The 26,696-nt window shown below is 37.3% G+C and overlaps 1 protein-coding gene across 1 annotated transcript in view; it reads right to left on the bottom strand.

Moving 5' to 3' along the window:
- LOC134751061 (serine/threonine-protein phosphatase 2A regulatory subunit B'' subunit gamma-like) overlaps positions 1-26,696 on the bottom strand; it is a 198,314-nt gene that overhangs the window by 64,176 nt on the left and 107,442 nt on the right. The gene's annotated exons all lie outside the window — the stretch shown is intronic.

The following is a 26,696-nucleotide window of genomic DNA, read 5'->3' as shown; positions in this document are numbered from 1 at the left end:
AATGTTTTTTTTTATTTGCATTAATTATTTTTATGATTTTGACCCATGTTCTTTCACTGATATGCGTTAAAATTGTTAAATAACAAACGAAACCGTCAACGCCATCTATTCGACTGTAGGCCAAAACTAGTAGCGCCCTCTGAACGAGAATCAAATTTTCTTGATTTTCGAGGCACGTTTTTCCTTAGACTGTATCTATCTATTACGGAGTTATATCTATCTTTGTACCTACTAAAAGCAACACACTTAAGAAGTGACTTGGTCAGTCTTTATCTCGTTTTAATAAGGTCCATGAATGGCCAATAGACTTTGTAGGTACTTATGCATACAGTGACGCCCAACATATTTGTGTAACAAATGACATCACTTATTTGTCCAAATCCCCTTTAATCGCCGTTTAATCTAGTTTATCTCGAAGGTCTTATTTAGGTAAACAATTTACTCAAGGTTCTGATCTTAACTTGATAATTTGAAGTAGCTCAAGATAGAGAACATGTTTCGTCAGGATATGAATTTACGGTGTCATGGTCGTTCCTGACTTGGTTACATTATTTTGGCTTTTGTATGTTTAAAAAAACTGGAAGATACATACATATACATACATAAGTTGGGTATAGATTACGCGTACACGGTAAGCCTGGTTTACCCCAGGGAATACATTTTCGAACTTCTATAAAAATAGAGCTATCGCTCGTGGGCCTTACTCCCCTACCTTTTTTTGACTAAATTTAGCAGCAATAGGTATTTAGTTACATATAGTAACCAAAAACCGGCCAAGTGCGAGTCGGACTCGCGTTCCAAGGGTTCCGTAAATTACACAATTTAAACAATGTATTTTCTCTTTATCTTTAAAAACCCCGATGGGGTCGGATCAAAAACTAAGTAATTAAGCCCGACTCATGCTTGACTGCACATTTCTAGTAGGTTTTCCTGTGATCTATAAGATCTATTTTGTGTATTTTTTTCAAAATTGTAAACCCAGTAGTTTCGGAGATAAGGGAGGGGGGAGGGGGGGGATGCTCATTTTTTGCCTATTTTCGAATAACTTCTAAACTGTTTATCCTATAATTATAAAAAATATATATTTGAGATTCTCACAATAAGCTCTTTCATTTGATATGTAACTTTGGTTGTGACAGACGGACAGACAGACAGACGCACGAGTGATCCTATAAGAGTTCCGTTTTTTCCTTTTGAGGTACGGAACCCTAAAAATTACAGTTTATGCACCTTCAAGAGCAATAAAAAGGCAGGCATATTGTTTAATTTTACGACAATCTACAGCGCTTTACACAATCTTGTATTTTAAAGATAGTGACTGATGTATTTTTAAGATAGTGACTGGTCCAGTTTCGTTAGTATTAATTATTAAAGCCTCTTTATTTCCTTAGTAAGTTTTACACTTAGTTAGTATTAGTAATAATAATTGTTAATGATTTACAAACAAATACACCACAATTAACAGTTCTAACGCCAAAGAATCCCTCGTTTAAAGTGAATGTCAGTACTCGTGGGTCACAAATATCTCCCTCACACAAACAAAGCAATCGGATCACGACAGTTAATCGGTCGTTGTCCCAAATAATGGCTGCATAAATTAAACGATTTAGCCGAACAAAAACTATAGTAACGTTAACGTACTCGTATCGCCCACAAGGCACTGACCTGCGCAACATGCTGTGATGATTCTTTGATCTTTGCTTCACGATCTATTTGAAGTTGATTAATTAGCTATTTAAGGATTCTAGTGTTTCAATGTTTGTTTGGTAACACATGTTTCCTGTTCCATTTGTATGCTAGGGATAAGGTGGTTTACAATTGATTAACAAAACGAATAACGAAATAAACCGATCGTGATATAAAGGCATGGACAACATTTATTAGGCTTTCGTCTGACAATAAATCGGCACGCAAAAAAAATACATATTGGTAAAACTATTATCCCTTTTGATTAGAAAAAGGGCCAAGTACTAATTAAAATATCCATGCCTGTAATTATACAGTAAAATTGTTAACCAAGGGATGAAATAGTGCCTTTCACCCGACTTAATCCCTCTACTTTTCCTTTCGAATGCGAGGAAATCAAATAAGATAAGGCTAATAATTTGCAAAATCAGTAGTTAAATAGTTATTTGTTACACAAGGGTGCAAAGTTGTATTTTACCCGCGAGTGTAGAATTGAAACACGAGCAAGCAAAAGGATTCTATAGGTGAACCACGAGCGAAGCGAGTGGTTCTAAAATAGAATCCTGAGCGTAGCGAGTGTTTCAACACACGAGAAGTAAAATACATTTGCGCCCGTGTGTAACACAAAACTTTTCACCTCACTATAGCGAGGAAAGTGCAACATCCACAGGCGTTAGATCATCTTCATCACTGGAATCACTCATTTCTTTACGATATTATAACAGAAAACTCTGGAAGTTGTGTATTTTTACGCGAGTCGGTGAGAAAAGGTTTACGTAAAAAAATTGTTGACAATGTTGACATTTCTGATGTATGAAATGTCAACGATGCGTTTTGAAATTGCATCGACTCAACTTGTGCGTTCAGAATTATATTTAACATCATTATAAAAAAACAAACGTTTCTTATGGAATTTTAAGGTTTATGACTTAAAATCATTAAATAAAGCTAAATTTGGTATTTTTTAATAGATTCTCAAACCATTTATTTAATGATAATTAATATCGAACGAACCATTATCATGAGCGTTTTACGTTTTGTTATCTGTCAAGCTACTTAAAGTAACACGCTCCATCCAAGGTCAAATTACTTTCCCCACTAGTGGATAAAACGCGTTTTTCCCCGCTTGTATTGAAGGATAAACGATAACTTTCCGAGCTAGTGAGGGGAAAAGTAATAAACCTACGCCCATGATTTTTTCCTTAGGACTTGCAATCGGAGACTGCATGTCTGTAGATAAATAGCCCCTAGCGAAAAACTTTCAGATGGAAACATTTATATATACACACATATTTTAGCAAATTATGCCTTTCATCCCTTGTTTAACAATCTACTATTAAACCGTTCCTTTGTAGTCGATTTATACAGTGACAATCCCACGTTTCACCGCGTTCACAAATATAGAATATTGTTTCTTTTACGGAGTGGGCGCAAATATAGAATACTGGCATAAATAACCAACAATGATAAGGCGGACTAGCTCATACACAACATATTTACATATTTCAATCACGTCTGACCGATTCTATTAGTGTTGAAGTTGCTGAACACGTGGTGATAGTGTTGGCATAGGTCAAGTAAAAATAACCGGTGATTGATAACTACGGCTGTCGTGAATGATTTAAATCAATCAAGTGAAGTTCATTCAGCTGTGTGTGGATATTGAGTTAACTAAACGTATGCACTGTTTTTATGCATGGTCTGGTGTCTGGTAATGAATTGAAGCAAAAAAAACCGGCCAAGTGCGAGTCGGACTCGCGCACGAAGAGTTCCGTAACTTCCGTACAATTACGCAAAAAACGGCAAAAAAAATCACGTTTGTTTTATGGGAGCCCCCACTTAAATACTTATTTTATTCTGTTTTTGGTATTTGTTGTTATAGCGGCAACAGAAATACATCAACTGTCTAGCTATCACGGTTCATGAGACACGGCCTGGTGACAGACAGACGGACAGCGGAGTCTAAGTATCTAATAGGGTGCCTTTTTAACCTTACGGGTACGGAACCCTGAGAAGTCATCTTACTCTTCTCACGTTCGACGGTAGCTAAGTTTGGTTTCCCTAACATAGAATAGAAAACAGGAGTTGTACGTAATTTACGAATCCTTCGGAAAATATTAAACCCAGTGGAGTGTCAATTAAGAAAGTTTACATTTGTTCGACATTCTAACACATTTTGACTCAAGCCATTTCATACGGCTGCTTAAATTTCCCAATCAATTAAACATCATAACTGTAAGAAATATCAATTAACTCTTTCAGATCGCATCACTATCACGAATGCCAGATGACACGAGTTTTATAACAGATATCGATAAGATTTATAAACATTGTATCGTGGCTTACGTCTCGTTGCAATTTAAACTTTATTTTACCTGGAACAAAGGTGTTTCTCTAACAATAATTCGAGTATTATACAATCGTGAGAAAATACCTAAATAGTCGAATGACAACTCTATCACTCTCGTGCGCCAAGTTATATGTTCCTGAAGTTAAGCCTTATTTCTTTGAGGCATAGTAGAATTTTCCTTGCAGAATATTGCAAGATACGATGTTGTGAGAATGAAGAACGAATTTGCAAGCGTCCCGCGCGGGCAAACTCGGGAAAGTGCTGGTTACGGTGCGATGAGCACGAGATTTCAGATTCGTTTTTTCTTCTCGAATGACGTGTGGCACAAGTTTAGCATTACTTTTAGCAAGGCGTAGAGGGTTACTTAGCCTGAGACTGGGCCTGGGCGCCATTCTTAATAACAGCCTAGTTCTAGTTGAAGTGGTGAATTGTATATTTCGCAAACGAATTTGGTATCGTAACTGCCATTGCCATTTTATCATCTATAACTGATTTCAATACGTTTAATCTTAAATCAGAGAAATGCGGCTTCTGCTTAATCTTGCCATAAACTAAAAGTAACTAACTCTAACTAGTTTACACTTAAGTATTTATAAGAGAAACCTACTCTTAGTCCGTCATGTAATGATCCGCTAAAGTTTACGCCTAACACTTACACCGTCTTGTTGCGGTGAGATGAGAAACTACGATTTTTATTAACAAGTTTTATTTATGCATTCTGTATAAGCGTTTAACGCAGGGGTAATAAAACTAACGAATGTTAATGACTCTAGCTTATTCACATAACACTGATTTTATTATCGTAAAATCAGAACTGCAAAAACGCAGCGCTACAAATAAATATTTGAACTTTTTCTTTAAATTGCCTAAGAATTTTAATAAATATTTAAATTGAATCTAATTTCAGTATAAAAATATCATTATTGCAATTCAATACTGTACCAAAACAGAATCAAGTTGTACAATGCAAGCATCGCACATTTCTCGCGTCAGCATTTAATATAATGAATGATTGCTGTTTATGCGATTACGCTTTAATTCGATTTATATTTCATACGTGCTCCTAGCTAGTACTCATTATATACTTTGGTTATAAATAAAGACATATACATAAATCAGTGTTTCCATCAAAATATCAATCAACCATCAAGATCAAGAATCATATCAGCTCAGATATACAACCCGTACACAAGTAATACAACAAATAAAACAATAAAAAAAATTGTGGTACATTTGGCATCTTTCTTTGTTGGCACTTGTTGGCGTAAGCTTGCATCGATGCCATACCGAGCTGCAGACTGCAGTTCTTGTAATGCAGATATCAGTGCTTAGCTGGCACTCGTTGGAGAAAAAAGTAGTCAAGAGCGAGAATGTATTGATGTGAGTATAATCTGTTGTAATCGGGACGGTATCGTCCACTTGTGCACGTGCAGAAATAAGTTAAATCATAGTAGATGTTACCTATACGTAGGTAAATAGGAATAGGACAGGTAAGACAGTTTTGGCACCGTTGTTCAACCAAAGGAGAAATTACGAAGTCATTCAGGTCAAGAGTGGACGAACAGAGAATCGAAAAATGTTATAAAAATTAATATACAGAAAACTGTGGGGTGTATTAGGACTTAGTAGGTACCTATATTGGTAAAAACAGGCCAAGTGCGAGTCGGATTCGCGCACGAAGGGTTCCGTGCATTCAAAAACGGCAAAAAAATCACGTTTGTTGTATGCCCCACTTAAACTTTTATTTTGTTTTTAGTATTTGTTGTTATAGCGGCAACAGAAATACATCATCTGTGAAATTTTCAACTGTCTAGCTATCACGGTTCATGAGATACAGCCTGGTGACAGACAAGACAGAGAGATGGACAGTGGAGTCTTATAGTAATAGGGTCCCGTTTTTACCCTTTGGGTACGGAACCCTAAAACGGTAAGGAATCCGTGATATTTGCCTATTCTTCCGGGAAACATACATATCCCTTAACATACACTGCATATCGTGCGTAAACTGAAAGCTTTGCACACCGCTTGAATTCTGAAGCCCTAATAAAGAAAATGTGGATCGTATTAATTACATCCTTAACGGTCCTACATGACGGCAATAAATCAGGCTCGCGGGGAAAAAGGAGCTCGAGCGAAACTGTTCCCTTCCCAGTTTGGTGCGGCTGCCAGACGACATGTGATGCCAGAACAGATTTATATACAGTATTCAATCTTCAAACAAAGGTACAGACGCCGCACGCAAAAACAAAGTGACGATACGAGCTACAAGGGCAACGCATGTTTGAATTCGGCAAAAAGCACACAGATGATATCTGCGAGCAGTTGTTACGCTTTCGCAAACGTGAAGTCGAGAGAATTCCTAAACAGCCAAAGATAGTTTACTGCCATTGTCCCTATACTGTGGTAAATGCGCTCACGGAAAAAGTTAATTAGTAAATGTATCTTCTTAAAGAATTTAAATATGGTTGACAAACGGGAGGCCATCTTAGTTTGAACAAGGTTCCACGGCTTATATTTTGAACAAAACTAGACTAAAATCTTTATTCCGCGCTGCACGACGTAATTACCATAAGTGATTCTTTTTAGTGGTCGGTATATAACAGTTAGCTTGTGCATTTGTCACTCCTGGTTAGTTAGTATTCACGGCACAGCGATGGTCCAGGTAACGGTACAGGCTCTCGCGCATTCCAGTGTCAGAACGGCTTTAGATCTGTCTGCACTTAGACTGACAAGGAAAATCGATATGTGTCCATGTTGAAAATAAACGGTTATGACTGCTGTGCATGAAAAAACTAAAACAATGATTAGTGCTGCGTAAAACCAGCTACTAAACGCAAAGAAATTAGTATTTAACGCCTGTGCACACCGGGTGCGTGTGCGTAGATGTGCACGTGCGCGTTGTAATATAAAGATCCTTATGAGAGACGGCAAACCGCTAGCGTGACGTATGCGTGCACTCGCAGCCGGTGTGCTCTAGCCTTTAATAATTGATCTAAACACCGTATACGACAAATAAATCATTAATTCACCGATCGACCTGATAAACGGCTTAATTGACCGCGGCGGCTATAAATTTAGCTCAAACATCTGATTAAAATGGCAGCGTAATGAGTAAGTTATTTGCATGTGGCAACAATTAACTTTCATTGGAGGAGCAACGACACTCGTCACGAGCCCGGGAGACATGCGATTGTGTATGCTTCAGCGAGCGAGAACAAACGCGGGCAGGTGACAATGTGCAATGCCACCTGCACGGGCAGGTTGCATTTGTGCGGCCAATTTGTATTATCTGTCATTGGTATGGTGTTTTGCATAATTATGGAGTTTTAATTTGAATATGTATATATAATTAGCGTCCACAAGGAGATTAATGTCTAAATTGTAATTTGAAGATTTGATTTGTCCAGGAAGTGGCCATTTTACATTTCAAGAGAATATAATGGAAATACAATCGTACATACCCTCTGAAAAACAGTAAACCATTCAACCCAATTAATTCCAATCAGCTGAAACTTGAGACCTCACATATTTGGGTGACACCTGACTCCGTGAAACTGGGTTCCTGGAGACGCGGCCCACCTGGCGAGAACGTGCTTGTTTTATAAACAACGCTAGTAACCCTTTTTGGACTCGTACGAGATTGACAGATTTGGTACATAAAAATAAATCAATCAGGCTAGCTGGAGATTACATCATCGTCCCGTTTGACTGTACATGGAAAGAATCTAAGAACTACTTAAAGTTAACCCTTAAATGCATAATGATGTATATATGCATCGTATATTTGATGGTTTTTTTTAAATACTATGATTTTTTTCTTTATTTTTCCCTCAATCTATACAACATGACACATCTATTTCAATTTATTAAAAAGTTATACAAAAAATCATGCATTTAAGGGTTAAATTGTGTCGCTTAACTTGAAACTCGGGTAAATCCATTCGACCCTCTCAGCAAATATCTACCCTATTACCTTTTCGTAATACCAAAATCGCACAATCTGACAGATGGATTTACCCGAGTTTGAAGTTAAGCGACTCTATCTCTATTGATAGTTTAAATTAAGTATGTGTTGTTAATTTCCTAAGTAACAGACTAACAGCCCGCTAATATTTAATATGTCTAGTTAATTTAACTTCATTTTCTGCTAAGCTATGGTCATTATACAATGTGTGGCCTGTAATAGGAGCAGAAAATTAAACTGTACGCTGTACTCCTCATACCGACCAACATTTGTTTAGCAACTTTTAAAAATAACTTGTGTTTTGATTTTTAATACACTTTAAAGTTTTTTCCAAGACGCAATGTATTGCGAATTTTGTTATGTTTAAGGTGTGACAGGCTGACAGGCAACGTCAATCACAATGATAATGGCGTACATTGAAGATAATATTTATTTTGTATGAAAAATACGAAGTCTAAAGGCTTCATTATTTTTAAAAGTCGCTGAACAAATGTTGGTCAGTTTGAGGAGTATAGCCTACAGTTTAATTTTTTGCTCATATTACAGGCCACACATTGTATAGGTCTAGTCACTTTATTATGCTCCCTAGAGCGTTATTAGTGGGCATGACAGGTGTCAAGTGAGCCGTACCCTGTGACGTCATCACATTAGGACAACGTCACCGCCCACGGTAGTTCGCGGAAGTTTGATACTATAGTTGCTGAAGTGCTTGTTTGATATTGGGTTGTATAGAGAAGGTTGAATTAAACAAATATCAGTTATTGGAATACGGTACAAACAACAACACTCGAAACTGCCCATCAGTGGACCTTAGTACAAAAGGCATAAACAAACAACAAACTTGAATGTTTCACCAACATGTAAGGTTTTTTTCTATAAAGTGCAAGAAACGTTCTATTTTTACAAAAATGTGTTACTGATACTTAGGTACCTTTTATCAAATTTTAAGCCCAGTGATGCATGAAGTAGAAAAACTTACATATTAGAACAATAAGCGACTATCTGCTTATCTAAAAGATGAATTTAGCAATCGTTCTATTCCATTCATTCGCAGAATGTAATCGGGTTGCGATCAAAAATATGATGAATGATGCGCTAGTTGACATCAGCGACAGCTCACGCTATGAGAAAAGGTGAACTAGACAAATTAAACACGTTTTTATTCCGAGCTGCTGCCTCACTGTCAATATAAGTTAGACGATATGCCAAGCTTTCTTGCTGCTCTATGAATTCTATGATAAATAAGGTGTAGGGACGCACTATGCTACATTATTAAACACTCATATTAGTTTACAATTTAATTTCGCAGTTTTATTATGAGTTGACAGTTTTCAACCGACTTCAACTCGTTTGTGTTTTATTTTAATATTTATCGATTGTTACGTTACTTTATAACTCTGTTTTTTCTCGTCCGATTTTGAAAATTCTTTTTTTGATTCAAAGAAGAATAACAGATTGGTGGTAAAACTCCTTATAAGCATACTCGTACTTATAGCGATTTTTAGTTTTTGTCTAAAAACTGAGCATTTGCATTCGGTGAAATGGAACTGCTCATGAAGACCAGAACGGAACTTCTCTACAGCATTGTTATGAGATGCAATTTGGTTGTAAATAATTTAAATGGCATTTCAAACAAGTTTGTGAAGTTGTTTTTTTTTCTATTAAAGATTATTACAGTCTGATTGTATAATGCGGTATTATGATAATTCCGCACTTACCAAGGCTGATACTGACGTAAGATTCCATCGATCTCGGATAAGTTGCAGCGTGTGTGTATTTGCGTACTGGAAGTTTCCTAGGCGTTTCGAGCCATGGTCATCAATTTGGTTTTAAAATTGTACGGTATATATGCTTTAATTGTATTGCTTAATATTCCTATATCGGTCAAATGTAAAACGTGTCCAGTTCCAGTTTCTAAGCAATTTTAGCAACCACTTACTTAATAGAAATATATTCAATACAAAAAAATCTGAGTTTTTAACGAGAAATAAAGCATGGTTTTTAGGGTTCCGTGCCCAAAGGGTAAAAACGGGACCCTATTACTAAGACTCCACTGTCCGTCTGTCTGTCACCAGGCTGTATCTCGTGAACCGTGATAGCAAGACAGTTGAAATTTTCACAGATGATGTTTTTCTGTCGCCGCTATAACAACAAATACTAAAAAGTACGGAACCCTCGGTGGGCGAGTCCGACTCGCACTTATCCGATTGTTTAATATGATAGTAAAATTATTTATCTGTTTCGGAGTCTTACGGTCTTAACCTTATGTCCGTTTCTCGTTTCAGCAGAGAATGGCGGTCTTTAGCATGTATAGATATTAGGCTTTATAGATTTAGAAATATATTGCACAATATATTCTCAGCATATAACTGGGCTACTCCTACTGCAATCCTGATATGATCACAGAATTAACGAGTCAATTTAACTAGTAGGAATTTGAATAAGCAATGAGATTATACGAGATTCAGATTAAGCAACCTAAATCTGTTTTGATTGGGTGTTAAGTGACAAATAAAATTCTCGTAACTAAGCATTGCATACATATAAAATGCTTAAACTATTTATCTAAATGTCAAAAACATAAGTATTTAGAACCTAGACTAAGGGGTCGGTTGCACCAAACTGTTTGTCATTCGTTAAAGAGTTCGCAAAATTTTATGGAAAGTTTCATAGTAAACCGCCGAGGCGCGACGGGTGACGTTGATCAGTCTGTCTAGTGCGGATGGTGCAACTGGCACTAAGTGTCGTTTAATATAGGCAAATGTCAGGGTCTTCTGTCCACAACTTATCGTTATAACTATTTATCATGTCATGATTAAGCTATTTTTAATTATTTAAAATGTACAAGTTAGTGTCGTTCTATAACGACTAGTAAACTGGTTTATTTTGATAGTAAAGTAAGATTGGCTAATTTAATTAGTACCACTGTCTATAAAACAATACAGTCGTTCGACGAAGACGTCTAGACAGGGCAATCGTGCGAGGTGCGAGGGGTGTACCGCGCGCACCCGAGCTGCATACATTCGCCATTGTTAGTAGCTCGGTACACGTCAAAGTCGTCGGTCCACTGTATACGTTTTACACTGTGTTAATATGTACTATGAAATACCGGCTATTATTTATTCTGTGATAATAAAAACACGCCTTAAATTAAAATGGTTAATCTAATTACCTAGGTGGAACCTAGGTTGAGTAATATTAGGATACGGTTCGGAAACGTTCGTATTTGTCATGCTGCTTCAGTCAATCTCAGTACTTTTTGTACCGAGACTGACTGAAATAGCAAGACACGTTCGTACGTTTCCGTTAAAATACGATGGAAAACAATTATGCACTACCTACATCTTTTTTTTTATACTACGTCCGTGGCAAATAAGCATACGGCCCGCCTGATGTTAAGCAGTCTCCGTAGCCTATGTACGCCTGCAACTCCAGAGGAGTAACATGCGCGTTGGCGACCCTAACACTCCTCTCCCTCGTTGAGCTCTGGCAACCTTACTCATCGGCAGGAACACAACACTATGAGTAGGGTCTAGTGTTATTTGGCTGTGGTTTTCTGTAAGGTGGAGGTACTTCCCCAGTTGGGCTCTGCTCTAGATCTGGAATGACATCCGCTGTCCTGTGCCCTACCACACAAAACGAGATGTCATTCGCAGTGCCCATACCTCTCTTTTGGACATAGTTTAAGGACATACCCGGGTCCGGACGTAGTTTATGGACATACCCGGGTCCAAAGTCTGTACATAGTGTAAGCATCACAATAGTTAATATCCTATATGTGGCCTGATACTACTGATAATTACATGTAGTATGTACCTGGCTTTATACTTTTGATTGTTGTATCTATGGTCATTTTAGTTTTTAGAGAGAACTGTAAGAACTGTCAGATTTGGCGGCAGGCCTGTGCCCGAGGTTATGTTCGATTTGATCTTTTTTGTAATCTTATAATTAATCCTGTATATCAACGTAATAAAAGAAATGTCAAAGCAAGCAGTGGTTTGTGTGCTAAACCCCTTTTACTGAGCATTAAATCTATGGATGATTTCAACAGATTTACTTATTCCACGAAACTATTAACATAAATGCATCGTGAATAAAAGGATCCGTTACCCACAAATGTTTCAACAAACTGTTAATCATCCATAAGAAATTAACAGTAGCCCAGCCGAAGGAATGAGAATAAAAATAGAAATACATAGTAAAAACACCCGTTGAAAGGAGCACTCGGCGCCAAGATACCATGACTCATTATGATTTACTATCGTCCATTCATGAAATAAATTGTCTCTGGCCATCAAGAAGGCCCGCCATATTTGTCTAGTTCCGCTACTAACTGTCACGTTCGAATTTTGAATTCCAACCGCGATTTCCAGCGCGATTTGATAAGCGCATGCGCACCACCAATATGGGTTCATCCATTAATTACGTCACACGAGGTTTTTTGTCCCCTCCCCCCCTCCTTGTCACACTTGGTCACATTTGGCAAACCCCTCCCTGGTGTGACGTCACATTTTTTCAATGAAATCGGCATATCGAATTAAGTATTATTAATATTTTATCAAAATATTTTTGACAAAAGAAATATTAGTAATTTTAAAAACGATTATCGTTCCAAAATCTTGTTATTTAACTGTACAGCGAATAAAATAATTTAAATAAGTTAAAGTGACGTCACAAAGTTTGTGACTCCCCCCTCCCCCTTGTCACAACATGTCACATTTTGTTGACCCCCCCCCCCACCCCATAAACGTGTGATGTAATTAATGGATGACCCCTATTGTGTTCGTTTCGTACGAGTAACAGGCGGGTGAACGCCCGCTGGGCTGACCACTGACCAGTGAGCGGTCAGGGTCCCGGGTTGACATTGCCCGTGCCTATTATAAATATGTCGAGCAACTGGACTAAGTTCTATAAGAATTTTCGTATTGATTTTGCTACCTTTGCCGATCAGTCTAGTCTAAGTCTAGACCGCTCTAATATAGCAGACAATAAACGATTTATTTAGGTATTTTTAATTGCTGTAAAATGTGCATGCCTTAAAAATTTGTAGTTGCTTGACAGTTTGGCTTGATAATAGTCTATTACCAAGGCAAATTACTAATAGATCATTAGGCTCATTATAAACCTCCTAGATGCCTGACAACAGAAATTATACTTAAAAAAACCGGCCAAGTGCGAGTCGGACTCGCGCACGAAGGGTTCCGTACCATTACGGAAAAAATACAGCAAAAAAATCACGTTTGTTGTATGGGAGCCCCATTTAAATATTTATATTATTCTGTTTTTAGTATTTGTTGTTATAGCGGCAACAGAAATACATCCTCTGTGAAAATTTCAACTGTCTAGCTATCACGGTTCATGAGATACAGCCTGGTGACAGACAGACAGACGGACAGACGGACAGCGGAGTCTTAGTAATAGCGTCCTGTTTTTACCCTTTGGGTACGGAACCCTAAAAATTAAATCATTAGTAATTTTTAACATAACAATCCCACTGTTATGTTTCACAAACGAAAGGTTTAATTATTCCTTCGTGATATCACGTTAGATTGTTCATGCCATAATCGATAGTTCTACTTAGTGGCATGTCACTAATTGCATCGCCCAAGAAGTTACCGGGAGATAATTATCCAGATTATCTCAAGACCGTGTACGGCTATTTAAAAGATCGGTTACAATATTAAGAATAAGAATAAGAATAAGAATTGTTTATTGCCACATTATCAAGTACAAAAGAAAATGAAATAAAAGTACAAAAGAAAAATAAAATAAAATTACATAAAACAAGAATAAGAAAAACAATTATTAATTTATAAGTAAGTACAAACAATTGGGCAAAGGGTTTCCAGTCTCAGCGTGTGCCGGGCCGAGATGCCCGGCGCTGGTTTTCAGACCGGTCCCAGACTAGGACGGCCGCAGGGTAGCATAATTATTAACTATATCAATTACAATGATAACATCTGTGCTCGTAATTAAGTACAATTGATGCTATGGTCATTAAAATAGGAACAATGAAAGATAATAATAACAAGTTAAATTACAAGTCTTAGAGAAAGTGAACCATACAGTACATATCATGATACAAACCAATTATTGATAATAAGATGATTGCTAAGTATGCATAAATTGAATTAATCTTGTTTACAATGCTAGCGAAGGTGCATGTAGAAAGTGCTCCATTTTTCATTGTGGTCACGAATGACTTGACGTCGAAACAAAATATGTTTGGGTTTCTGAGAACTCTATTCAAAAATAGATTGAAATTAAGGCTAGCATGCTATTGAGATACCTATAGATGAAATCATATCAATTGAGCTAATATTAATTACCTGTTTACTCAAAGAGTCTCAAGAATACAATGCCATTGAGTTGTAAACCACAAATTAGGATAATTACCTCGTAGTAAAAGCAGATTATAACCGCCTTGAAATGTTAGTATAGATTAACGACTCTATTTTTTAACAATAGGCTACAAAATACACTAACTAAATAATGGCTAACATAACTTTATTTGCATTTTACAACCGTCGACACCCAAAACAAATGCACTCTGTAGAAAACCATTTGGTACAACATGTTTTTAGACCATTTTACCCCCATTCGACAAAAAATAAGGTTAAAAATTAAATATACATGCAATGCACTTCTAACTTATTTTGTAAGTAACTAGTTGGCGGCTACGAGAACAAAAGCAGATAATAGTATTGTAATAATACAATGCCATTGTTAGTACAGGTAAGTGCATTAGCTCGGTTGATATGATTCTATCTATACCTAAAAGTTTATTTTATTTTATAAATAAAAGTTGTACGTTAGTACGTGTGTGATTTCGAAGGAAACACTTGGTTCTAAATTAACCAGTCTAGAATTATTTGAAGGGGCCATCCAGTAAATATAAAACACAAAATCTTTGCAAGGCAACATACATTTTAAGAAAAACTATAAACGCAGCAATGCAAGCGAAGTTTGACATTCAATGAATATGCCCCAGTTTTGGCCAACGAGCGTCCGTCACTCCGTCGCCAGTCTCCCCGGCGCCCAGTGTCTGAGTTTATAGGTCACACAGGATTGGGAATTCCCTAACGTCAAGGTTCACAGATTTAGACTGCATGTGATCTAGTTGTTTGTTCGTTACAAGTTAAGCCTTAGTTACACCAACTCACAGGTTTATATTCCGATAATTTCCGGTGTCGGATAAACTTTTTCAACGGCTAGTAGCGTCTTGATTTCCTTTGGTTACGGGTATCCAAAGTCAATCCTTACCTCTTTTGCTAATTAAGGTTAATCAGATACTTCATCTAATGATTCAGACACCACGGTGTCAATTGTATTGTATGTTACATTTCATGGAGAACCAATGCAAGAAAATAGAATGCAAAACGACGAATTTCTTGAAGCAAAAGTCTGTGAGAATATATCTCACTCACCGCGAAGCATGGTAAAAGATTAGAATTAATTGAACGACCAATTATCGAGAAGTTAGTTTATTACGTTCTCCTGCTATAAATCTGGTTTTGATTGCAAATAAAGATAGTCAGGAAATTCAATTCAATAATTGGCAGTTCCGTGTAAGTGGTAGGTGGTTAATTACATCGTCATTACATTATAATTTATTACTAAACGGTCGCTAAGTTATTGCAGTGACCTAAAGAAATCATGCTTTATACATATCAAAGCACATTTATGACGTATTAGCCGCATCAGTTTTGTTTCAAATCAACATTACAATTAAAATTGTATTAAAAAAAAAAAGATTCTAAAAATATTATCAAACATATTAACTACTTGTAAATGTACTACTCGGTTAACATTTATCCGCCGCTTAATTTTTTTAAACATGCAATCTTAAACAATTATGAGTAATAGCTTTTAGTCGTAGTTGGTGTAATAAAACTTGCTAGTGCATCTGCGGAGAAAGTAACGCATCGCCTTACAGGGCACTGAACCGTAGTACACTTAACTAGTGCAGCGTATTGTGATTTAATAGGCGCATGCAGATCATACTTGTAGGCTCCGAGCTCCTACGAGGCAAAAACCCTTCGCCAGTGGCTACTCATAGTCATAATAAAATAAATCATTCAGTCTTTTCAAAAGTTTTTATACACATCGTAGGTTTCTCCCTTTAGATATTATTTCCCGCTTTTTGTGTTCGGTCTATTTAGAATCTTAATTCATTAAGTTTTACAGCATTTATTTATGTATATTGAGTAACCAGCGTTGGTTGAATAATACAATAGACATTCAACTTCGTTTCTCAATTGAATCTTATTAAACGGCCTGTAACATAGCCTGAAGATGGTCAAGTTATTGACATTCTCAATTTTAAAAAACGTACACACACGAGCGTGTATCAGATTTGAATCAAATAGTAGTAAAAACATGTTATTGCTAATTTCAAATTCAAAACCCGCTCAATTTTGTCTAACTTTTAAAACCGGTTACACTACATACACACACACGGGTGCACCGTGTACTGAATTTCTATACAACATTTGCACATAGGCATACTGTAGTCATTATTCTTGAGTTCATGGTATTTTATCCTGTATAAAGAACACACCTTTAGCCATTTAGGTAGTGACGTCATCCAATTTGCATCAGGCATGCCTATGGCGAAGGTCGTCTGAAATGTATAATGAAGATTTTTACAACGCCTGTTTAATTATACATGAAAACATGGTTATCAACTATTTATTACCTGTCATATCTTCGAAATAGCTGACACACAAAAACTGTGAAACTAAATAGGGGTTGGTTAAAGCTTAAGTTTGAAACATTGCCAAAGTTTTTATCGATAGTTCTAAAACTTCTTTGTAAGAATTGCGCATGACTCTTGTAATGCCAGAAGACTATTTTATCGAATTTTATTTAATACTGGCATGCGATATTATCTGTCTGTCCAGCTTTTCAGTAATTCAGCGATTGTTTCTTGACTCATATCAAATTCAGAAGTAAAGACATAAAAGACACATGTATAGTTGAATTTTTTAAGCTGACTGTTTAGTTTAGAACTATGAGCTCTCATACTCGCATTTACTACATAATATTTTATTATCTGGGAGACCGAGCTTTGCTCGGAAAACATATATAAACTCAAAAATGCGCGTTTTCCCAGAGATAAGACCTAGCTAGACCGATTTTTCGCCCCTGAAAACGCCCATATAGCAAATTTTATCGAAATCGTTAGACCCGTTGCCGAGATCCCCGAAATATATTACAAAAACTGCTTGTTTAACATAAGTACCTATAAAGTATAAATACTATTACTATACTATTATACTATTGTTGCAGCATGCGTGACGGGTCATCAGTGTCATCACAGTTCAACCTTAAAAATCGTCTTCGTTCGTTAAAAATCGTGGGAGTAAGTTCTGTGATCTCAGCCGTATTTCTTCTATACAATTTACAATGATAGGATAATACCTGCTAGCCCTTGTAACCATTAACTCCGGTTATTAAAATTTATCCACGGTAAAATTGCAACGTGGCTCTATAATATCATCGATGTAACTCCATTCCAGGACTATTTATTCCTTTAGCTAAGTGAGTGCTCTCCTCAAGACATCCCATCCGAGCATAGACGTGTTCCCCTATCATAAAGTTGTTATGAACCTCAAAGTCCCAACTATATTGGTTCACCCGAGAATAATGCCTCTATTTTATAAGAATGGGGTGAGAACAAAAGGTGCGCGGACGCAGGTACGAACAATATGAGAACGATGGCGGCATTGACCTTGAACCCGACCTGTGCCTTTGTTTATTACAAACTTGTTTTATTCAAGCTACCGTCTAGCCAGCAATACCTCAGAAACAGCCATGTCTGAAAACTATTGCTGTTATGACCAACAGATCAAATAGTTTCTTTAGTACTGTGCGTAAAATGCACGTCCACGCAGAACACCAGAGAGGTATCATAATGCATTATTGACTGTCAGAATATTTTCTTTTCGTTTTGGTATCACAAGGCAGCCGGACTAAAGAGGGGAGCGTTCGCACGCGTTTCAGTTACTGAGCTTCGGGAAAAATTTTTGTATTCCGTAGAATCCGTAGATGATTATGACGAATACCTACTGTTGCTATCTTTTCTATTGTTTAGTAACAAGAAATGCCTGCGTATGTAAAGTAAATCTAATCGTGTTAAATTTGTACAACCAAGACGTGTTGACCCTGAACCTGCGTTTCATCTTTTGTTTATTACTGACTCACCTGTTTCAGTAACCAAATGACGCGTGTTTAAAATCGCTAATTCGCTCTATTATAGAGTCGCTGTTGCATTGTGGAATTTTAAAACTTGTCTAGTTTAGCCTTAGGAAGAATAATGGCAATTTGTTATGGACAAAGATACGTTAAAAACGTGCGAGTTTTAGAATAAACTGGTTAGAGAGGTTTCTTGCGTCATACATATGCCAGTAGACAATATATACGATACGAGACTCGAAAAATTATCTAGTACCTATTGACATTACGCTTTAATGCTTTCACTTTGCGACATCGATTTGTATTAGTGGTGTAAGTTGTTTCATTTCAGGTCTGAATATTGCAGCAGCACAGGACGGGACACAACACACATGTATCATCGTCTACGCTATTAGGCTGCGTTTCCACCAGATATGTGCGAGGATGCGTAGCGAGGGATGTGTTTGTTAAGAACTAATAGAATCAGTTCATTTACCTATCCTTGCTCAGCGTGAAGTGATTCTAGAATAGAATAGAATAGAATATCTTTATTTCGCTTTAAAATGTGGTCTATTGGTTCTTTAACAAATACATCCGTCGCTACGCATTCTTGTTCATCTCTGGTGGAAACACAGCCTTAACAGGCAATTCGTAGTATTTCTTTTTGCAATGACATAAGTTGCCTCGATGGTCAGTTCAGTATTGCTGCTAATACCACGCTCTGTAATACGTGTAAAGATACCTTCCAGGCTAAAAGTATTTCATTTAACGAAAGTGCAAAACGATGTTGGGATCTTTGTCCCCAATGTAAGTACAGATGTGGTACAAAGGTGTTTCGCAGCGGATCCTGATTCAACTGATGACTAATGGTAACTGACAAAGGTGGAATCTATGTACCGCGTTCAGTGACCTCCGTGATAAATTGTAATTTTATCCCTTTCTTGCTGGACGATTTATTTAGGGATTAGAGACTGACAAAGGACCAAATCCTTGAGGAAATTAAGGTTTAATGGCATTTAATATGGATTCTGTAATCAATCAAGGTTGATGTTTTTCACAAATATATTTAAATTTTATATATCAATACGACTGTATGAGGCGGCAAAAAAAGTTATAGGCGAGCCAAATGTCATTATTGCTAAATAGATTGTCTGGTTTGAGCAGATTTAGTCCAACTAATTAGGCATTCATAGTTACGAAAACGAATCTAATCTAAATTAAAACAAGCACTCTCCTAACTTATAAATACAATGTACATTTTTTATTTGGCGTGATGAAACCCTAGTTTAGCCGGCAATTAAAACCTCACCTTTGTTACACTGATTGAGCTGATATGGCGAGATTTATTGCAGTAACGCGGGCGCCATCCATATACCACCAAACCACCATGTAATCGTATATCCAACAATTCCCGTTGCTCGTCTTCAATATCTACCGAAGCAAAGGGTTGGAAAGTTACACGCTTATAACGCGAATTAAAAATTGTCTACTCCAGAGCATACAGTCGCTGTGGCCGAAATCGGTCAGGAGAGCATCATCATCATGTAGTTTTATGAATTTCCTTTCATTGTTCTAACAAAAATTAATATTCCGCTATATTTATAGTTGCAGGCTGCAAACTTTGCTACTAACGTGTTTCAAAATATCTTGACACACCCTATTGTCACTTAGCATTGACCAAACGTAAGTCAACTTCTCGAATCTCGACACGTTCCCATGCTTCAATTCATCATGTAGACGTGAAATTTCCCATGCATAAGTTGATTTGATGAGTTGACAACGTAATTTAATACCATGATCAAAACGAGTTACCGTTTGCCATGACAATGGCATGGTTCCAAGTTCCCAGAAAGAGTTGGTATGAAGAGCTAAGGCATTCTGTTCTTTAAAATTAACGACAAAGCAACTTCAAGTAGCAGTCAAAACAAGTTACCAGCCAGCCAGTTAGCCAGGTATGGCTTGGAGCCAGAAAATGTCGCTTTGAAGAGCTTAAGGCGGCTTGATCTGTATTCCACAGCAAGAGGTCAGCAAACCTGAATTAGCTGACTTCCTCTAGGGACGTTAAGTCCACAAATTGACTGTTGTTTTACGATGACAGCTGTAGCCAGCGTTGATTAGTGGCGAGGTACGACGCTGTGAAGTTACGTTTACGACAGGAATTGCGACTTCCTGGTCCCAAGACTCCCAAGTTGGAATTACGTTTCTGAAATCGTGATGCGATGCCCTTTACAACTATATGCGTAGTTCCTAGTTACTTTCTAGTTACGGCCTGTCCTGTGTAATTGTTTAAGAAAGTGCAAGCTGCAAAGTAACATGCGATCAAATTAATTATTGAAACGAAAATTTGAGGACAGTAGTAGAGTATACTGATTGCCTAGTGACAAGTGCCTAGGCTTCGTATCGTGGCTAGGTTTCGTACTAAGTGAATCATTGACGGTTAATATTTGCCTAAGAACTATACAAGAGTATTTCTTGTGAAAGGCGTAAGCCAAAGTTCTCTTATGGGTTTAAATTACCCTGTAATTAGAGCCCTGAGCCGGCGGAGCGTAATGATTTCGGTGCCTTGTCCGACGCGGTAAAACATAACAGCGCCTAGGAAAGTGGAGACTTGTATAATAATTATTGTAATGGTTCTTTTTGTACTCCGATACTGTTTAAGGTTTGTTTTGGGAAAGGATACTGTTTAAGGTTTGTTATGGGAAAGGAAGGTCATATTTATAAACAGAACATCTGCAAAAAATGGCGCTTTTACTATAGACGCGCATTGCAGCACTGATTTATGTTCTAACTTTAATTAATACCTAAGTGAAACCCCCTACATCTCCGCATAATAAATGTGAATAAAACATAGATGAATTCCTTGAAATTAAAGGGCGTTCCGTAGTGTGCATATGCCCATATTAGAAACTGTTGAATTCGGTAGAACCGTTTTAAAGAATTTATTTACGAATGTACACAAAATTTGCAGAATGCGTGGTTAGTTTATGTAGTGTACACAATTTTGAAGCTCGCTGTACATACATATTATTATTTATAAACAAAGATTTTAAAAGCTGATGAGATCAACTTCCATTCAAAATTAACAACTTTAGTCACGGTTAATATTCTCTTGAAGGATCGACCGCACAAGGAGTTTTTTTCGATAAATAAATTCCAATAACAATGTAGTTTAGGCACAGAATAAGTAATAGTATTATCATACAGAACGGCCACGCACCGCACCGGCCCGATTCGAATTCGCGACAGCAGATTGACGACCTTTTGCCGACCGCTCTGTACCTACTGTTTTTAAGCAACTTACTCACACAATGACGCATGCCGCGTGTACAGACGTGCCGTTCATACATAGAAACGAAAGTGATTTTTGATGTTATAGCGTGTCCGCCCTGTGGTTTAGGTATGTTATTTAAATTCGCAACAGGTAATTTGCAAACAGGTTTTCGTTAATTACAGTGTTTATCGTGATATGGACATACGAGGGGCGTTCAATAAATTCTCGGTATGTGAATGAAAACAAACAAATACGATAAGTTTAATATTTTTATTTTTCAATATACTCCCCCCCTATGTTGATACACTTAAAAGATCGATCTATTATTTTTTTTAATCCCTCATAAAAATAATTTTTATCTTTGGTATCAAAATGCTCCTCCACTGCCGCCTTCAACGCTTCATCGTCAGAAAATCGATTTCCACGCAGATCCTTTTTAAGATTGGGGAACAAAAAGAAGTCACTGGGGGCTAAGTCCGGACTATACGGTGGGTGAGTAATAGTTTCAAACCCAGATTCAAGAATAGCCGCCTTGGCAATATGAGCAGTATGCACAGGGGCGTTGTCATGCAGAAGCAGAACACCTTTGGTTAATTTTCCTCGCCTCTTGTCTTTGATTGCACCCCTTAATTGACGTAGAATATTAGCGTAGTACTGTCCTGTGATATTTACACTCTTTTGTTTGTAATCGATCAGTAATATTCCTTCACAATCCCAAAATATTGTGGCCATGACCTTGCCAGCTGAAGGGATGACCTTGAACTTCTTGGGATGAGCTGTACCCTTAACGTGCCACTGCATGGACTCCTGTTTACTTTCTGGGTCATAATAATGAACCCAGGTTTCATCTCCAGTAACTATCTTTTGCAGCACCTCATCAGGATTTTTACCGCACAGGTCAATAAAATCGGAACAACAAGCTACTCGCATATCTTTTTGAACCGGTGTCAGCATTCGCGGAACCCATCTCGCACTTACTTTTGACATATTAAGATGGTAATGGATAATATCATGTATGGTACCAACAGAAAGACCGGTTATTTGAGCTATTGATTTTACCTTCACTCGGCCGTCTTCCAATATAAGTTTTTCCACTTTGATAATATTTTCTTGTGAAGTAGCTACTACAGGCCGGCCTGGTCTAGGATCATCTTCAATACTCTCTCTCCCACGTTTAAATTCACTTGACCACTTTTGAATGGTAGATAAAGAAGGAGCAGACTCACGGTAAACACAATCCATTTCTTCTTTTATAGTTTTTTGATTTTTACCCTGATTGGTCAAGAACTTTATTACGGCTCGATGCTCTAATTTAATTAACATTGTTAAATCGCTCATGGTGCTCACGTTTGTTCGGCAATTGCAGAAAAACAAGAACATATCGGTTTGAATTTTACTTTTTTTTTAAAAGTCTATGAATGACTCTTAGTGGCCAGTAACAAAAGAAATACTCAAAAAGGTTGTAAGATATCAATATCGAGAATTTATTGAACGCCCCTCGTATATTCTCACATTTATCAAGGAACTAGTTTTTACCACGTATTTTTGAGCGGGATTGTGAAATGTAGATAATGCGAATTTATTGATCTAGTTCTGAATTAACATATAAATAAACTTGGAATTGGCCGTTAAGATATAGGTATAAATCTTTGAGATGTGTGGAAAAGTAGGCATCCAGGTATTTTCAGTCCAGTTTCGAATAGCGATAAAAGATAGGCTCTTATACTGTGCCAGGCGTGGCTCACTCCGCGTGATCATAAGGAAATCTAGACCTAGGTCTAGCTAGAAGGTCTAGACCTAGATTACAAAGGCTAGTTTCTAGTCTAGCTAGGCTACATAATTCCTAATCACGCTACAGTCCAACCTTCATTGAGTTTCCATTCTAATGCGATTGGATCGGAGAAAGCCATGGAAATGACAAAAAGATCACGATACCATGGGTTAATGAACTGTTGATTAGAAAAGAAAAGGTGTTGTGATGCTTTTTGTGACGTCACGCCTTACTGTTTCAATGCTTTTTTAGGGTTCCGTACTCAAAGGGTAATAACGGGACCCTATTACTAAGACTCCACTGTCCGTCTGTCTGTCACCAGGTATCTCGTGAACCGTGATAGCTAGACAGTTAAAATTTTCACAAGTGATGTATAATTTCTGTTGCCGCTATAACAACAAATACCTACAAAAAAAGTACGGAACCCTCGGTAGGCGAGTCCGACTCGCACTTGTCCGGTTTTTTTGATTACGCTACCGTAGGTACTTTTTAATAAACGTACGGAGTAATCTCCGACATAACTACCGTAAAATGAAATGCGACTGTTTATAAAGTCCTAGTGATTTTACAAGGTAGGGTAAAAGTGCGTAAATGTAAATTTTGTAGTTTTTAATAAAAATGTTGACTTCATTGAAGGTTTGCCAGAGAGCAATGGAGCGCAGCATTCTAGTTGTCACAAGGATGGATCGCATCCGAAACACTACACTGCGCTCCAGAACAGGCATAGCTGACGTAGGGGAGAAGACCGCTAGGCTGAAGTGGGACTGGGCAGGTCACGTCTGCCGCAAGCATCCGGATAGGTGGGCTAGTTTAGCCACCAAGTGGATGCCGCAAAAGAAGCGCGGACATCCCAATACTATATTGATTAGGTAGTAGGTAGAATACTAAGACCCTATAGGTGGATGGTGGAATAGGTAGATAGACGATCAAGTACTAGGTACATTGCAGAATATTAACAAACGAAATAGGTACCTACCTTACTCACATATTTGATAGGCAGTACACTTTAGACTATGTACCCAGCCGGGCTAGCACATGATTGGCGGGACAGTATCTCGCGGCAAAGATAGATATAACTCCGTAATAGATGGATACAGTCTAAGGAAAAAACGTGCCTCGAAAATTACGAAAATTTGATTCTCGATCAGATGGCGCCACTAGTTTTGGCCTACACTCGTATAGAGGGCGTTGACTGTTTAGTTTGTTATTTATAATTTTAACGCATACCAGTGAAAGAACATGGGTCAAAATCATATAAAAATAATTAATGCAAATAAAAAAAACATTTATCCATATTTAAATACATTTTATGGTATTTTTATAAATATCTATTTTTAGTTTTAAAGTGTGTCGACAGATGGCAGTGAATTTACTGGGGTTACAAAATTTACTATGACAGTACCGCTCTAGTATAAGTTACTCTATGCTCGCGGCGAGATAGACTACCCGTCCGTCTTTTATTAACATAGAAAAAGACGGGTAGCTCGCGCGAGATACTGTCGGGCTAATCATGTGGTGTAGGTATTTAGGTAAATTAAATATCTACGTGATAATAAAAATTTCAAATAACAAATGATTAAAAAGTATACTGTTAGTTAGGTTTTATAATAATCATTTAAATTAACTAGGTACGTAACTGCAAATGGGTGGAAATAGGAAGTCGACAATAGACTTACCTTTCGGGAACTCCGAGGAAATTGACCGGCCTTGAAACCGTCTATGCAAAATACAACCATCCCATTGGCTACCGACTTACCCACCGGTCCATAGGGGACCTAGGGCAATCAACTTTACAACATTACAATTACTACAGGATGAAAACATCGGCAAATTAGATACGTAGATACCTACTTAATTAACCGGTGTGCTCAACCTTGAGTTTTAATTCGAAAACAGTAAATAACGAAGTTATTCAAGTTGCATGAATAGTTCTAGACCAATTTACGAGACTGGACGAAAGTGAAAACCTACGCGAGGCCAGAATTGCACGAAAAAACAAACACGTTACAAAAATAACGCTGCATTTTGTTTTAATACCTTTTTTATCAAGTTTACACTGCTGGCATTAATCTTGAATGGTGACGTTATCAAAAGCGTGATAACGTGTCCTGATTAATGTAGAATTATGGGGAAATGACACCCATATGCTAGAGACGAACCGGGGTATGTTATTTTTGTATAACGAGCTTTTTAACTAACCTGCTATCCTGAGCACAGCTCTATCCGCCGGGTCCAGCTGGAGAATGGACAAAGGTTTGTCCTTCGCCCATTCTTTCAGACTGAAGTCGTTCTCAAATTCCATGTTTTTGTCATCCAAAACACGAAGCCTCGCGCGCACCTTCGCACATACTTGAATCAATCTTACACCACAACACTCAACGAATACACCACATTTTGCATCGATTTATTAACGTTAGACACTATTATAAAGTAAACAAAACAATATGTTCATTGTTAAATGAAAATCGATAAACGCAAGCGAGAATACGGCAGCAAGTGCGGATCTTTATGAACACTTCCGTGACTTCTACAAACACATTTAAAACGACACTTCCTACAAGTAACTAAAGTTAATGAATATAGTTAACTAAAAGGAACCTCAATTTGCGAGGACGGAGTAAGACAAATGCTTTTAGGTTATTCTAAATGCCGAGCGTTATACACCGAACCGGCGGGCAGACATGATGCGACTGTTTAGTTCGAAGTTCAAACACATCACGCCGCGTCGCTGCTGTCGCTCAGCTGTTCCAGCGCAGCCGCATTACTGAGTATAACCCGACTAAATGCGAAAGTGGTTATTATCACAGGTTTACAACCAAGTTACGAAGCATTGCATTTACCCGATTATAATGTTTTACTGTGTTTTTGAGACTAGTAACGACATCTATTCGCGAATGGCAAACATTGAAACAGGTGCTTAATAACTGATAAGGTGATAAGATAAAAATCTTATTGAGAAGCAAATGTAGGGTCACTGAACGCATATTTAAAGCAACAATCCTCTTCTGTATAGAAAGTAATGGGAATTTATTAAATTAATAACTAAATGATCCAGTTTTTCTTTTATTATATTTTACGTCTGTTTCCTTATCATTAAATAAAATCCCCGGAATGTAATATTCTAATTGTGGTTCCCATTCTAACTAAAAAACATGTTCGTTGTCTTTTTGACTGGTATTTGTAAATTTGAGTGTAGGTTGTAGGCTGTGTACGAAGTAGTGCTAAAGTGAAATAAATATAGGTAAGGTATGTACATAACAAAATACAGAAGCTAGTTAATTAATTTAGAAATGATTTTTTTTTAACTCACGTAAATATGCAGTAAATCCTGGAATGTTGACACCATCATAGCACAAAGAAACATTTTTTTTATATCACTAACTACTCCTTTATAAATAAAAGTCCACCGCCGCGTTTGTCTGTTTGTGTGTATGTATGTTCGCGATAAACTCAAAAACTACAACGGATGTATAATTTG

Source organism: Cydia strobilella, chromosome 21, assembly GCF_947568885.1.
Source record: "Cydia strobilella chromosome 21, ilCydStro3.1, whole genome shotgun sequence".
Taxonomy (NCBI): Eukaryota; Metazoa; Arthropoda; class Insecta; order Lepidoptera; family Tortricidae; genus Cydia; species Cydia strobilella.
This window is presented reverse-complemented; position numbering and strand designations above follow the sequence as displayed.